This window comes from Mus musculus, chromosome 1 (assembly GCF_000001635.26).
Source record: "Mus musculus strain C57BL/6J chromosome 1, GRCm38.p6 C57BL/6J".
NCBI classification, from domain to species: domain Eukaryota; kingdom Metazoa; phylum Chordata; class Mammalia; order Rodentia; family Muridae; genus Mus; species Mus musculus.
Genome location: NC_000067.6, coordinates 187,621,643 through 187,636,859, shown reverse-complemented (window position 1 = coordinate 187,636,859; position 15,217 = coordinate 187,621,643). Strand labels below are relative to the sequence as shown.

Below are 15,217 nucleotides of genomic sequence, written 5' to 3'. Positions count from 1 at the left end.
TCACTCTGAGCTGCTAACCAGGCAGAGGATTTCCAGCAGAACTTGGGGCTTGACTTGTTTTAATATCTTTTGGCTGATGGGAACAGTCTGGTATAGTCTTAAAACTTGGAAGAAAAACACTAGTAAAATTTGCCACTCTGTTATATCCCATCAGAAAAAATAAAAACAAGCCAATAACAATATTGATTGCCTCTCTGAGAACATTTGGTGAACTATCCCCTTTCTAATGTCACTAGACTCTGCCTGGCTCCAACTTTCCTATCTTGGACAAAAGTTGAGCTCACATTAATTTTTATAAGTTGTGACAATGATAAGTATCCAAACTTCAGCCATAATTTATTCATGGGGTGAACCAAAAGCCAATGTTTTCTTGATGGCATCCTATGTGACTTATACTTATGCCCCGTTCTCTGGTACCTAAACATTATATACATACATATTACAACATTTTCCTCTGGGTTGAGTTTGGAAAGTTTGCTTCATTAGGCAGCAGACATAGAAAAGGGCTTCACCTCTTAATAGTTGCATTTAAATGCATATACAAACATTTCACTGGAGGTAGTTGGGCCTGAAGGTTCACAGGGAAGTTGCCTATTAGATATATGGTCTATTTCCATGCCCCAAAGTTAATGCTAGGACGCATGAGAAACTCCTAAAATTCAATCTGAACTACTTATGCGCAGGGACCACTGGATTGGCCGCCACACAATTATTTTAAGATGTTAGAAGGAGCATTTCCCATCTTTCTTATGCTTGGAAATAGTTAGATTTTATGGTTGCTGAGTCAGAGCCAAAAATATATAATTTTATGCCACAATATACAACCTTTCCCTTTGGCTGTGAAAATTTATATGTACATATTTATGTGCATATATAGATAAAAATCTTCATAAACAGAGTGGTCCATTTGAAATGAACTGTATTTAAGGCAAGCACTTTCTGGCTCTGATGATATTACTACTATTTAAGAAAAAAAAAATCAGTTCTCTCCATAACTTACCGAACCACAAACAAATGCCCTAAACTGGTGTTCAAGTGCATGCAGGTTTTTTCATTAACTTTCCCTTGCTTCTATTTTGCGTGTGTGTGCGCTCAAGTCGGGGCACAGTGCGCATACCTGCATGTGCGTGTAAACTTGTATGTGGAGGGCAGATTCTAGCCTTGTCTTTTGTTTCCAGGAGCTGTCCCCCTTGGTTTTGCTGACAACGTGTTTCCTTGGCCTCACCAGTTAGGCTTGGCAGGCTCGGCAGCAAGTCCGCGTGTCCCCGATGCAGAGGTTCCTGGCTCACGCACACCCTCACAGCTGGTTGTTTGAGCTGAGGATTGAACTTAGTTCTTCATACTCCCTCAGCAAGCATTTTGCCAACAGTCTCCACAACCCCTGTTAATATTTTAGCATGTACATTCGTAATATAGCTAATGATGGCGAGGCCTGACCTCTGCATGGGTGGTTTCAATGTCTCAACTATAGTATCAACTTGCTTTGGTGTTCTCCTGGACATGTTTATAGACCTCATCTTCAAGTCCAGGTCAGCCTCCAGTTCATTAGCTGCACTGTAGACAACAAGTGCACTGCCCGTGAATGCCGGGACCACCCAGCCTTCTGATTGTGGCAGACATTATTAATCAATCATGATATCCTTTTGTGCATATGTCAAACATGGACTCAGAATACTTCTCTGTTACAGTAAATCTCCAACCCCAAAAAGCCCATACACAAAACATACAACTCAATTATAATATATTTACGCTGCATGCCTAGATTGGGCAAATGGGGAAGATGCACCACTCACTACTTTATTCCCTGGCTGTGAGACCCCTTGCTACTTGCAGCTTCTCCAGGCCATGTGGTTCTGCTCCATCTTCCTTCCACCTCTTCTTCCTCCATCTCCCTCCTTCTCCTCCTTCCTCTCTCTCCCTCTCTAAAACCTCCAGCCCTACCTTTCCTTTTCACTGCCCAACCACTGGCTCTGGCCTTTATTTGACCAGTTAAAATGGGGAGAAAGTTCACAGAGATCATCTGAGTATGAGCCACTCCTCATCTGGGCAGTTCCTCTTGAGGAAGTCGGGTTAACATCAAAATACAAACAGCACCAGGACAATCCTCAACACTTCTCTGCACCGCACTCTAATAACCAGCTGTCAGTTAGTCAGAGTAACCAGAAACCTACACTAGAGAAATCTCTTTAAATCACTGCTTGCCTCTTTTTAATAACTTTTTCCGTATTTTATACAAATGCATCACCATTCTTGGCTCTTTGTCACTCCATGCTGCCCTCCTCCACCCACCTCTTATTGGTCTCTATTTCTGCCAATCACCCAGCTTCAGCTTTCATGTTCCACATCCATGCTTATTACATACACATTGTTGCATCTCCATTCTGCCTATAAGAGACAATGCAGTGAGAGTCTTCCTGAACTTGCCACCAGAAGGCTCTTAGATCTGCCAAGCACCATCAGCCACACAACATGGCAGAGAATCAACATGCAGAAATCAGAAACCAGGACTGCTGGCACATGCCCATAATCCTGGCATTCAGGAAACTGAGGCAGGAGGATTGCTGGGAGTTCAAGGCCACAGAGCGAGATTCTATTTTAAGAACAGCGAAATCAATAGCTTTTCTGTAGAGGAATAGGAAATTACCAGCAAAGGAAAGGGGAGCAGGGAATAATATTCAATGGAGATTCAAAAATATAACATGACCACCCAGGAAACCGAGGCAGCCCCGAGGAGGTAAAAGACCTCTACAATGAAGACGCTTACATGCCAAAGAAAGAGATTAGAAAAGACTCTCAAAGGTGGAACTGCCCCTGTGTTCATCTTTATCCTTTCCTTGCTCCAATCTTCTGAAGTCAGAAACCATAAGGAAGCACAGATTTGTGCTACGCTGTGAAATCTCTCATTCCAGGCTGGGGCATGCATCTGATTTTGAATCTCTCTCACCTCAATTTTGGTGTCTCACAGCTGAAATCACCCTACATCCATCCTGTCTTTGTCTTTCACGAATGCCATTCAGTATTTGTTCCACGTATGTAGCCATAGAATAAAGTGATCTAGGAGCAGGTCCCCAATTAAGAAAAGTAAGAGTGGATCACTGTGGTCCTGTAGCCATGTCAAGATACCATGGTCAGTGTTTCATGACATTGCCATCTCTAACTTGTGGCTCAAGAGGATGGAATCCCATGGCTGACAACCTCTGACAACCACCAGATGTGGGACTAGGTTCACTGTTACACCAAAATGTCATATTAGACCCCCAAAGAAAACAAAATGTCAAGGTGCGTGCGTGTGTGTGTGTGTGTGTGTGTGTGTGTGTGTGTGTGTGTGTAATTCAGAGATTGTGGTGGTTTGAATGAGAAAGCTCATAGATCTGAAAAGTTGGCCCCTAGTTAGTGGAACAATTTGGCAAGGATTAGAAGGTGTGGTCTTACATCTTATGTGTCACTGGGAGTTATCTTTGAGGTTTAAAGGCCCATGCCATTCCCAGTTAGCTCTCTCTCCCTTGTGTGCTTATGGATCAGGGTGTGAGCTCTCAGCTCCTGCTGCAGCACCATGCCTACACGCTGCCATGCTCCCTGATATGAGGATCATGGACTCTTTCTGAAACTCTGAGCCTCAAATAAACTCTTTCTTCTACAAGTTGCCTTGGTGTTTTATCACAGCAAGAGAAAAGTAACTAAGATGGACGTTCACACTGGATGTCTTCCTCGATTCCTCTCCTCCTTAATTTTTAAGACAAAGTCTTTCACTGAGCCTGGGGCCTCAGAGATTTGCCTAGACTGGCCTGGCTAACAAGCCCCAGGGATCCTTCTTCTTCCCACTTCACCAGAGCTGGAGTTATATAGGTACACTGTCTATAGCCCACTGTTGTTTTGGTATTGAGGATATAGCTTAGGTCCTTTATCTTGCACAGCAAGCATTTTAGCAATGGGGCAATCTCCCAAGTGCCTAAAAGGTCAAGATTCTGGTGGGGCACAGTAAAAAGGTCACTGAGTCCTGCTAGAGACTACAAAAGAGGGTGCACTGCTCAGCTGAAGTCAACACATAGATCTCTGTGGCAGGGAGGGATTCACACAACTTTAGAACTTCCACCAAGCATCTTTTCACTTGTGACCTTTTAACACTGAGATGGATACCAAATACAGAGCAACACACTCAAGAACGATGCGATTGAGTTGCCAGAACTGCCTTTTTAAGAATCCCATGTTTGCAGTAGATGTAGAATTTTGTGTTAGGCCCTAATTCAGAGTTATTTGAGGGTTCACTTCTCTACAGATTGGGGATTGGACATAACCTGCACGGCACTGAAATTCAGAACAACAGGACAATTCTAAAGAAAAAGAGCTGGGTTGAGAACCATGAATCATGGTTGAGCTGGTTGCAAGATTTCATAAATGTTAGATGCTTTTCTGGACAAAAGACTCTGAAAGATTTCTGTTTCCTGTGGATTGAGGCTGGGCGTGATGGAACAAACCAATAACCTCTGCATTTAGAAGGATTAAGACGATTAAGATTTCAAAGCCACCCTGGGCTACATGGCAAAAAAATGCTATCTCCAGAAATGTTTTTAAGGGATTAAAATTCCTTAGACTCTTGCCTAGAACTGCAGATCCCCATGGAAGCCCTCCCTGGTTTTTAGCTCTGGGCTCTCATGTCACCAGTGTCCCCTCTAGGGTGGGGTAGCTGTGCAAGGCTCTGACCATTACTGTGGAGAACCAAAGGGAACAACAACAATATTTGTAGCTTCTCTCATTTAGATGATATTTACAGAGCAAGGGGAGAGGATTGCAGACAGAGTCAGTCAACCAAGAGTTCACCATACAAACGTGAGGACCGAGATCCAATCTCCATCTCCATTGACAGTTATGTAAGAAAATGTAAAACTGAGAAGAGCCGTGTGGGGCTGTGGTCCTGGATGTAGGGGTGATCATGATATACCACTCACATGTATGAAACAGTTAAAAGAACAAATAAAATACTATTACAAATAAGAAAGCAGTCTCTCCATCGACTGAATAGCGGTAATTAGGATTCAGTGGCCACGGCATTCTGAAACTTCTAAGGAAAACGTATAAAAAAACTACTGAGGTCTCTTGAAACATTCTTTCTGGAGTGTCCTTCCTGGAACACAGCCACCATGCTGTGCAAAGGCCAGGGCTCAGGGCCTTGGGTCAACATCCCCTCCTACATTCCCAGACAACAGCCAACATCAACTGCCATGTAAGTGACCCATTTGGCCTTCTGCCCGTCAAGGCCTTCCGCTGTAACTGTATCCAGAGCCCTACCTAGCCAACATCTATCTGCGGAAGAGACCCAGAGAAAGACCCGGATGGCCTTGCCTTTCCAAACCATGAGCAAAATGAAATAGCATCTTTAAACTACCATCTGCTGAGGTAGATTTCATATGTTTGCTTGTAACTCAAGAAAACTTGTTATAAAACAACATTTTATCATAGAAATCCAAAATGGGGTTCATGGCCTTTGTGACCAAACGATAAACACTGGCTCTCAGGGCCTGGAAAAGGTGGCCAATGAAACTGGAAAGAGCCTCAGGGAAGTAAGATTTGAAAGGCAGAGAGAAAAAGAAGTGTCAGGGAGTGGAGAGACACTGAGTTAAATACAGATGGAACAGTTCACAAAAAGCTTGCTTGACTAGAGTGTTGTGGAATATGGAAGAGACAAGATGTGACAAAAGCAGAGGCTTGAAAAGTTCTTCTCAGAGCAACATATAAAAAAGCCCAGGAAGAGAGGAGTGGGTTCAAGAAGAGATTGTTTAAGGCTGGGCATGGTAGACATGGGACAGAGAGGGAGGGGACATGGTTCAAAAACCACTTCAGGAAAACTTAGAGGAATTTAAAAGTAAACTTTCTCCTCTCCCTCTCTTTCAAAACGTATTCTCCAATAAAGACATGGCTAATTGCCTCAAGACTGAGATCAAATTCCACCTTGGCTGAAGATGGCCCCACAGAAGGTCTTCACTCCCTGCTTCTCCACAGCAACCTCAGGTGGGTTACACGGACCCAGTGGGCTGTGCTGTAATGAATTCCATAGCCGAGATTCTGGCCGGTAAACAGCAGCGGTCACGGGAAAGCCCAAATATTCTTAACAGTCGTGCTGGAAGAAGAGACGTTGATCTTGACCAGAGGGATGGAGGTTCAGATTCCATCCTTCTACCGGAAGACATGGGTTGAGATCACCCTTCCAATGGGGACCTGAGCTTCCTTTCTCATAGTGCCGGACTTGAGAGTAGAGACACGTATCAGAGAACAAGAGAACTGTCCTGGAATAGCATGAACAGACCCTGCCTATAGACTGGCAACACGCCAGAGGCTGTGTGTAGATCAGCAGCTGCTCTGGCCTCCCTCCTGTCTCCCTGTTTTTCAGCTGGATGTGTCACCCTTGTACTCCCATAGATTGGTGGGTGGCAGACAATCTGTCCCGAACCATGTTCTAACACACAGCCCCCAGGAATCCCCATGCGAACCTGAACTTGAACCATTTATTTGTTTATTTGCTGCATTGGGTATTATTTACTTGGGAGCTGGGTTTTTTGAGACAGGTCTTCACTCTGTGCCCTTCCTGCTACAACTGACTCACTGTAAGGCTCTTGCCTCAGTTTCCCACCTGCTGGGCTTAAAGGTGTTATCCACCACATCCAATGGGCCTGATTTAAATAGCAAACCCCTGGGTGTTAAGCCACTGTCTCAGTGAAAAGAAAGTTGGGGATCTTGAGTTTTTGTTATCTGAAGATAAACAATGGGTGACCACAGATATCCTCCAGTTTTTCCTTTTAAGGATTTGGACAGGAGAAAATGAAATCCATATTAGTTGTTTTAAGGCTGGAGAAGTCTACAGGGAAAAAAAGAGCTTATTTAGTTTACTATTCTAGTTAAGTGCAGAGCATCAGGACAGGGAGGCTTCGGTGCTGAGTTTGTGGAAGATGGCAGCACAATGACCAGAGTGCCAACAAAAGGAGATGTTCCATAGAAAGATGGACGCCAGGTGATGGGGGAAGAGCCCGACTTGCAATCATCTACGAAGTCTCACCTCTTAAATGCTGAATCACCTGGGGCTGCAGAGGTGTCTCAGTGGTAGGGAGCACTTGCTGCTCTTCCAGGGGACCTGAGTTCAGTTCCCAGCACCATGGCAAGCAACTCAAGCCACCTGTAACTGCAGCTACAGGAGAGCCCAGACTGTCTTCTGGTCTCTATTGGCCCTTGCACTCACACCTCTCTCTCTCACAAGCTCTTTCTCTCTGTCTCTGTCTCTGTCTCTGTCTCTGTCTCTGTCTCTGTCTCTGCCCTCTCTCTCTCTCTCTCTCTCTCTCTCACACACACACACACACACACACAGAGAGAGAGAGAGAGAGAGAGAGAGAGAGAGAGAGAGAGAGAGAACTTAAATTTTAAGCTTCCTGCTTCTTTGCTAAATGAGTACATAAATCAGTACTAAAGATGAAAACTACTACGGCTGGAATAAGTCTTGAGGAAGAAGTGTAAATTTGTCCCTAGCCTTAGAAGCACCATGAGCTCTGTCTTTGCCTTCAGGTGACTGACATGGAAGCAGAAGGCAGTACCAACTTATCACCAAGCAAGTCTTTGTATGTTGGCAGGCTGCAAAGTGGACAAGGCAGAAGACGGGAATTATTATAGATCAAGAGTTTGTTAAAACCAATGTCCTAAATTTACTACAAAAGAGAAGGAATTCATCCCATTCATAAGACCACAACCAGGAGATTTGCAGCATTGCTGGTATCTCAGAGTCTGTTCAGAATACATCCTTAAATAACCCTAATGGACATACTGCTTCTCCAGGATGAAAAGTGGGGAAATCAAACAGGAGGAGGCAGAAGATCTCCTCCTATAAGAACAAAGAGGAAAGGATACCCACAGAAAACGGAGTACCCCTGTCACTATATATGTGTGACCAAAAATGTTTATATTGTTAAGAGTGTGTGGTCTCTATCAGAATGTATGTGTATTGCCTCTTCCAGACTTGACAATTTAGGCATGTCCAATCTTTTTACACACACAACACTATATTAGCATCTAAAAGAGCTGTGCTCTAGAACTGCACAATCAAGTTACAAGAGATTATCATAAAAAGGAATCACATAATCTTTGAGTTCACATTTGCCTTGGGGATCACATGTACACTGTAGTGATGTGGCCCAGGTTCACTAGTTAGACACGCCTGCTAGGGAAAATGTCTTTTCTCTTTTGGAATCCAGAGCTTTGCGTGGTGCTTGCTGCATGGTTGATGACTGATGAGTGCCAGCCACCAAGAAAAGCACCTCACCATGCCCATGCATATTCCAGAGCCTCGTCCATGCATACTCGAGAGCATCTTCTTTCTACGGGCCACCACACTCTTGATTTTAGGGTAATGAGAAGTCAAGTAACCCACTCACTTATAGAACTCAACATCTCCAACACCCCCCCACCATCCCCCACCAAGCCTCTCAGCTCCTCTCCTATGCTTGCCCTCTTGGGTCTGTGTTTCTGCTCTGCTCTCTCACTCAAACAAAATAGCCATTTCCCCCAGGAAATGTCCTTGCTCAGACACTGTCAAGTTAGCTTCCTTAAGTCCCACTGGCTTGTATTCAAAATTCACTCCTTCACCAATGTCTCTGCCCATCAGAGCCTCTCAGGGTCCCCCCCTTTCCCTTCCGTCTTCTCCATAACCTGTACCATCACCATATATTCTACACCATGGCACTTTCTCAGCTATCACATAGACTCCATATGCCCCAGGATTTTTGTCTATTTCATTTACCATCCTGAATGTAAAATCCATACCTGCCCAGTATAAAGAAGATAAACTAATAAGTGAATGAATAAATGAATGAATGAAATGACTTCTTAGAGGAATTCTTCTAATATCCAGTGGATGAATGGGCAACTTGGCAGCAGACTCACTTCCAACCCACAGAACAGTAATTTTGAAGATTTTTCTCAATGGCAATTTTTACATACATGAATGAAAGATTTATTAGTGTTTTTCTCCCTAAGATCCTGATATCCTATGCAGTCTGCTAAAGTGTCTGGATTCTAGGTAGACATTAAAGATAAAATAGATTAAGATAGGTACTTTTCCATTTTATGGATATAAATATCTTAATTACCTTGAGAGGAATGCATAAAGCCATAAAGCCATCACCGTGGTTAATAGTGATTGCTGGCAGCTCCTAACTCTGGTTGTCATCACACTGGCAAAGTCCCAGATAGAGTATAACAATTTTCTACTAATTCAGACCAAACTAATAACAGCCCATAAGGTTCTTGACATGTTTAGGGCGAATGCTCTGCAGTACCTACCGGACTTGCAGGCAAGGTCTCATCCAAAGGCTAGACGTGATGCCCACTTGAAATATAGCATAATAACATGCAGGTGACATCAAGTCTTAGAAAGTTATGGGGAATGCAGTTCCCTCCACCACCCCTCATATTTTAAGACTCATTCTGTTCAGATATGTTTTTGAAGTCTAGCATGTTTTCTCTTCTTACTTAGATGGTGTGGATGAAGGGCAGAAAATCAGTCAATCGTGGTACTGAAAATGGAGCTGCTCAGACACCTTCTACTTTTAAAGGCAGGATGAGATTCCTGAGGGCCACTCCTCTCTTTCTCTCTCTATCCACCAGTCAAGAAAATTGTGGTAGTCATGGAGTTAGCAAGAAACTGTTGTTAGAGAATTTGGTTACAGCATATGGGATCTGAAGAATAAGCCTGGGTGAACCAACCTCAGAAAGCTTCAACTTCCTGACCAGAGAATTGACACTCGAAGAATGCTTGATGCAGGCTGGGGTGAAAGCATAACTGGTAAGTGCTGGCCAAGCAAGCATGAAGACGTGTGTTTCAGCTCCAGAACATCCCTTTAAGAACCAGGCACCGTGGCTGCACTTGTAACCCTGACACGAGGGAAGCTGAGGCAGGCAGATGATGGGTGCTGAGGCTCCTGACCAGCCAATCTTATCTGACCTGTGATTCCCCGGAGAAACAAAATGGATGACACATAAGGGGTATGATATGGGTTGACCTCTGACCCACACACACATGTATATACATGTGCACCTGCACCCTTACATACACAAGAACACACACACATGTATACTTCCCTCTACACATATACACACATACAAAAGAGCGTATAATTTACAAAACTATTAAGTGCTTTGCAAAACTAAAAATGCCCTAGCAATTGCAGATATGAACATCAACAACAAAAAAAATGGAGGGAAACACAACGGAGCAGAAAATCAATCGAGCCTCAGAAGGAATGCAACACTGAGCCTTCAAAGAGCCACAGGCCTGTGTGGAGCCTCTGCTTAGAGGAACATAAAGAGGCTCCATGGAGTTTGGTTAGGATAAAGTGAAGTTACATAGTTTAAAAAAAAATAAATGGAACCAAATGAGTAAGGGGAAAACAAACTCTACTGACTTAGTAGTAATTGCTAAATCAACACTTCGTCTTCTTATATACATGACTAAAGCCATTTCTAAGACTTTTGAGTTTTCTCTTCACCAAATTGAAGCACCCTAAGGTTTCTTCTAATCTTCACTAAATAGCACTTTTGTCTCAGCAACTCTGGATGTTTTTCGATAGTCTTAATACTTTTAGAGACTATTTATAGAAAGTAATCTCTGTAATAATTCTGTTTTTAAAATGTCAAGCAGATGATGTATATTTAATGGTTGACCAAAAAGTTAAATTTTTTTATATCTCACCAGAAGTTCCACTGACCTCTGCCCTCATTAATCTTTGCCTTTCTAAAGCTCATCTCTTGAGCATACTCCTAATATAATAATAGCAGCTAGAAATTACTTACTGTGTGTGTAGCAGACCCTGTCCTAACTGTTTTGCTGATAGTAACCATTAATTCCCCTGGGAACCCTGGGCAGTAAGTAGACTACTAACCCCACCACACATGGGGCACAGTGAGAATTAAGGAGCTACACAGATCAACCAAGACTTTGCTACTAGGGAATGGCTAGCGGGAGATATGAAGCCAAGCTGTGTAGTTCAGGATCCCGAGACCCTAAACACCACACTGACCTTCTTTTTTTTTTTTATTAGGTATTTTCCTCATTTACATTTTCAATGCTATCCCAAAGGTCCCCCATACCCACCCCCCCCAATTCCCTACCCACCCACTCCCCCTTTTTGGCCCTGGCGTTCCCCTGTACTGGGGCATATAAAGTTTGCAAGTCCAATGGGCCTCTCTTTGCAGTGATGGCCAACTTGACCTTCTTAATGCAATCATTAGGTGCTCTGAGCCCTACCAGAAGCTTGCCTCCGTTTGTGAGTGGAGTTACTGGAAACCTTTCAGAACTATGTTTCTCACATTATAGATGCAACTACAGAGTATAGCTATATCCAACAGGCTTGCCACAGCCAGGCATTGGGACCAATGTGATTGGACTCGTTTGATGCTCAACTCTAATCCTCATCATTATAACCAACAAGAAGGGTTCTGGCCAGATGGCACCAAGTCTAAAGGTTCCTGCCACCAAATCTCACATCTAGAGTTTGATCCCTGGGACCTACATCGTAAAAGGTGGATTTAGAGAGCCAGTATGCACAAGTCGTTTTGTGAACGTCGCATGTGCCGTGCATGTACATGCACACCCACAATACATAAACAAAGTAAACATAAGTCTTTTTAATAGAGTGGTATGGAGGAGCTGTGGTTTGTTTGAGTGTCAACCACTGTCTACCTGGCTCATATGACAGGGTGTTTATAGTCACACAAAGGAATGAATTGCGAGACTGTTTACTCTCGGCGGTAGGGGGAAAGGATATACATTCTTTGACTTCAGTCATCCTCCTGTCCCATGTGAATGGTAAATATGAGACCTTACAATACAGGTGTCTAATGAGGCAACAAAGGCCAGTGAATCTGATTTCAGGAGTGATGGAAGAATTTCTCATCTCGGTCCTGGCTAACAAAACTCAAACAGCCTCATTCATGACTGCAAACTGGCTTCAGACAAAACTTGCATAAGTCAATTTTAATCCCAAACATGTCTTGAGACATTGATAGACTCGGATTTGTCTCAGTGCAGAGTGTCTTATAACACTCTGTTTGTATGGCTCTGACTAAATTAAAGTGACAGAAACGATTTTTCTATGACCATGACCCCAGCAGACAGGGGTAGCCCTTCAACATTAATCTCTTCAGAGTTGTACTCCAAAAACAATCCAGCAGCAGACCATGTAAACGTCTGGCTTCTCTCTAGATTTGCCCTAATGAACAAATCCTAACCTCTAACACAAACCCAATAAGCAGCAAGTGAAAAACATAAATAGTTGTCACAACATGTCTTCTGTATTGCTAGCCTTTTTCCTGTGCATTTCTTCTGAATCCATTTGGTCCTCATCATAAAAGCTCGGCTGATTCTTACAGCATTACCTGTGTAGTCTTCCTTTGGCTTGGCTGCTGGTTTGCCTTGATTTACTTAGGAGACAATGTCCCTTGAGTAAACACTGTAATGTTTTTAAAATAGCAGAGGCACTATTTGAAACAAAGGTTGGATTGGAAGGTAAATGTAAACTTGAAGTTTAATTGCATTCATGTCTTAGTGTAACTTCTTAGCCAGAGATTTAAAGCACTCTACCACTGAGCTCCAACTTGTCTTTCCAGTTTTGTTCCTTCCTCTCTGTTATTGGTGTGGGAGGAAATGTGCAGGCCTCCGGGGTCAGTTGGAGTATTTGTACAAAGGCATTTACTTGGCAAATATTACACACGGTTACAGGGATAGATATAAGGGACACAAAGATGAGAAAGCATAACCATAATGCTGTTTCGCTGCTTTGAGTGGCTCATGACTCTCACTGTAGGATTTGCATAATTATTATAACACAGTAAATACAAAGGGAGGAAAATGCATATGGAATATGGTGGGACACACTCTCCTGTTTCTTCCTGAGGTAACTGCCATTATTTTTTTTTAAATCTTAAATGTCCCCGAAAAAGCCCTAGTTTTAAAAGTGTGGTTGTTAGCTAGTGACACTCTTAGGAGGCCTTGGTGACTTCCAGGGCTTGGGTCTTGTAGAAGGAGGTTAGGTCAATAGGTAGATCCTTGAAAGGAAACTTGGGACACAAATCTATTCCTCTGTCCCTCACTTCCTCTCATGCTCTCGTCTTTCTGGCCGCCCTGAGGTAAGTAAGCTGCTTCCTTGTCAAATGTTCTCTCTGTGTGTTGACTCATCATGAACCCAAAAGACACATCCTAACCAAGGGTAGTCTAGAATCTCTCAAGCTGAACTCAAGTAAGCTTTTCTTATTTCAAGTTTTCTATCTAACTTTGCTTTTCCTGTAGCCTCAACGTGGCTTAACCAGCACCTTCCATTTAAATAACCTCCTCACTGACTTTCTCCAACTGTGTGTCAGCCCCACGACCAGCCTTCACATCCATCCAAGTGTGGAAGGACCTCCTCTGAGGGATCCACTGTAGCGAATCCATCCCAACCCTCATTCAACATCCCAGCACATCTTCTCAAACAAGTCTTCCATCATGCATTTAAGTAATTCTGAACTCATTATCCACACAGCAGATAGAATGAATTCTTTAAGGTTTTATTTTTCCATTTTTAATTAGACGTGCCTGTCTGTATTTCAGTACGCGCAGACAGTACAGCATCCATGGAGGCCAGAAAGTGTGTGTGTGTGTGTGTGTGTGTGTGTGTGTGTGTGTGTGTGTGTGTGTGTGTGTGATATATATCAGCTTCCTCTGGATCGGGAATTATAGGCAGTTGTGAACTGCCCAATATAGATTCGGGAATTATAGGCAGTTGTGAACTGCCCAATATAGATTCAGTGAGAGCAGCCAACATATCTCTCCAGGCCCAGCATAAACATACCTGTCTTCTTTATCTCTTACATCCCCTAATCCCAAGGCTGGGAATTCAGAGCTTTGCTAGACAAGTAACTGATCTACTCTTGAGCCAAATCTCTAGTTCTTTCTCTCTTTTAATATGGCTTCTAATTCCTGGTGGGTAAAAAAGAAAGCCCTTGTAATGTAAGTGTGTAAGTGGCTCATGTACTCTTCACTGTCCAGCCATATTGCTCCTCACACAACTCATTACACTTTGTTTTTATTGAGTCTCTATATCCCCCTTTATCTGAGGGTGGTTTGTTGTGTGAAGCAAGGCCCAACTCTGTGCCCAGGCTAGGGACTGGAGACACAGCTCAGTGTATATTACTCTCCCAGAGTACCCACATTCTACTCCCAGAACTCACATCAGACAGCTCACAGATACTGAGATTTCAGCCTCAGAAGATCAGATATCTCTGGCCTCTTTGGACATTCACACATACACACATGGCACACAGGCACACACAAAGGGACATACTTTCAGACAGATGCATAGCCATAGGACATACTCACACAGACAGACAGACAAACAGACAGACAGACAGACAGACATAGCAGACATTCACACAATTACACAAACACACACACTCATGGGACACACTCACACAGACATTCAGGCTAACACAGACACAGATACTCATGAAAACAGACACATCGACACTCACACACACAGACAGATGCACAGACACTTGATGGAAAAAAATCTATATGAATAAGGAATCAGCCCAGGCTGGCCTCAAGCTCACAATTCTCCTTTTGGTGTCCCGAGGACTGTAACTATATGCATGCTCACCATGATTGACTTAAATTCCCATGGGGTTTCTCCATTCCCTTTATGTGCAGCCCATTTCCCTCAGGTTCATAGGTCAACTTCCACATCTCAACACAAGCACATTTTTGTTAGTCAAAGTTTCCGTTGTCTTCCCATATCAGTTCAGTTCTTCTAGGTTGGGCCTTTTCCACTTCCTCATAGTGTATCAGGGTGGTAATTCCACCTGTAGCTGTAAGGATATTTGATTAATAGCCAGTTCTGTTGAAAGAGTATTAGCAACTGACAGGGTAGAAACCAGAACTATTTCTGCTCACAACTAATGTTTAGCTGGCACCCCAAGAGACCAGTCCAAAACTGAATCTCTGAGGACAAATGACACAAGAAAAGAGCAGTTTGCCATCCCGGAAAGAGGGCTGGTGCAGCATCACCATGTTGGGTGTGTAAGGGGTCACCTCCTCTATGTCTTGAAGGCCACAAAATCATTTATCAAGCAGAAAGAACACAGAAGCAAGCAGACAGAAGTGAGGTGGTCTGTCCCTGGTCACTGTATTTGGAGCTGAGTGGAGGAA

The 15,217-nt window shown here is 43.3% G+C and overlaps 1 protein-coding gene and 1 long non-coding RNA gene across 8 annotated transcripts in view; one reads left to right on the top strand and one right to left on the bottom strand.

Annotated features, from left to right (window-relative positions):
• The window catches only part of Gm36388, a 130,379-nt gene that overhangs the window by 15,202 nt on the left and 99,960 nt on the right, over positions 1-15,217 (top strand). Inside the window, exon 2 of one of the 3 annotated variants that reach the window (XR_001779606.2) lies at positions 9,512-10,731. The exons of the other annotated variants lie outside the window; for them this stretch is intronic. This is a non-coding gene — a long non-coding RNA (predicted gene, 36388). Of the gene's footprint in view, positions 1-9,511; positions 10,732-15,217 lie in introns of those variants that run through there. 3 annotated transcript variants of the gene reach the window in all.
• Esrrg (estrogen-related receptor gamma) overlaps positions 1-15,217 on the bottom strand; it is a 606,376-nt gene that overhangs the window by 578,026 nt on the left and 13,133 nt on the right. The window lies entirely within an intron of this gene.